Here is a 1,429-nt window from a genome sequence, read left to right as displayed (position 1 = left end):
GACTTTCCTGTCCAGGCTGGCTTTGAACCATGATCCTCAGATCTCAGCCTCCTCAGTAGCTAGGATGACAGGCAGGCAACATTGGCATTAATAAAACAAATAATCATGTTATTAATTTTAAGGAACGGGTCCCAGCAAGTCTGTATTAAACATGTCAATACACAACTAAAATATTTACAGCCAACAGCTTTCATTTCAGACATTACTTAGAACAAATGCTAGATTTCGTCCAATGTGCCGTGGGAATTCACTGCGTAGTCTGGAAGGTTCCAGCTTCTTCTCCCTCTTGGAAATGTGGAAAAACATGCCGATTATTTTCTTTGCATTACGTTCGTTTGAAATCCTGGAAGAAAGAAACTAATGGCAGTTGCTATACCCCTTTGATGTTTGTGTATCATTTCCAAAGTGAGACGACTCTAATAAATCAATTCAGGCATATGTTTTTAAAAATTAGATTTTAGAATCAAAACAGTTCTTGTTTCATAAAAAAAAAATTGGCACTATGTTTTCAAATAATTTTAGCTGGGCACTGGTGGCTCCCGGCTGTCATCCTAGCTACTCAGGAGGCTGAGATCTGAGGATCATAGGTCAAAGTCAGCCTGGGTAGGAAAGTTGTGAGACTCTTATTTCCAACGAACCACTAAAAAGGCTGGAAGTGGTGCTGTGGCTCAAGTGGTAGAGCGCCAGCCTTGAGCTGAAGAGCTGAGGGACAGCGCCCAGGCCCAGAGTTCAAGTCCCACAACCAACACACACACACACACAAATCTGAGTGGTAGTAAATATATAAATTAAAATACATCTGTACAAATGTATATGATCTGCGGATACTGATATGCTAATAAATTGTGTAATATATGACTGTACTATGTATTTTGTATAATAAACATGTATGTCACGCCTATAAACTAAAAATAAGATGAAATTAAATAAAATCCGACCAAGTGATCAAGAGACCCATGAAGTAGCTTTATCCGTGATAAGTAAATCAATGGAAAAAGCTTCAAAACAGATGAAGAGAAGCGGATGGACTGAAACCCCAAGAGGCGGCTCTGTCAGGGTCCACAGGCGCCTTTGAGCCACACCACGTGGGGTTCTGAGGGGCGGGGAGTATGGCCATCCACTCCAGGTGTCCAGAACCTTTGCCTAATGCCATCATTAGGAGAGAAAAAACACAATTAAAAATGCTAGTTATCTAAAAAGACACGCTCTGGGAAGCGGTTCACATCGCTGTCCAGGGATAGCGCTGCAAAGACAGGGAGGAACATGCAAACGTGTGCATGGCCCCCACCCCAAAGAGCCTCCCCCTCCCCGCCCTCCAGCCAAGAACAGGGCGGGAGACAGGAAGGCCCTGTCTGCAGGTGTGTCCCAGTGATGGAGATGGACTCCGAGTTCAAGGACTCCGAGTTCAGGTATGTTGCTGGCTCTGTCT

This window comes from Dipodomys ordii, unplaced genomic scaffold (genome assembly GCF_000151885.1).
Source record: "Dipodomys ordii isolate 6190 unplaced genomic scaffold, Dord_2.0 Scaffold81, whole genome shotgun sequence".
Lineage (NCBI taxonomy): Eukaryota > Metazoa > Chordata > Mammalia > Rodentia > Heteromyidae > Dipodomys > Dipodomys ordii.
The sequence above is the reverse complement of the archived record's forward strand: the minus strand, read 5'-3'. Positions refer to the sequence as shown.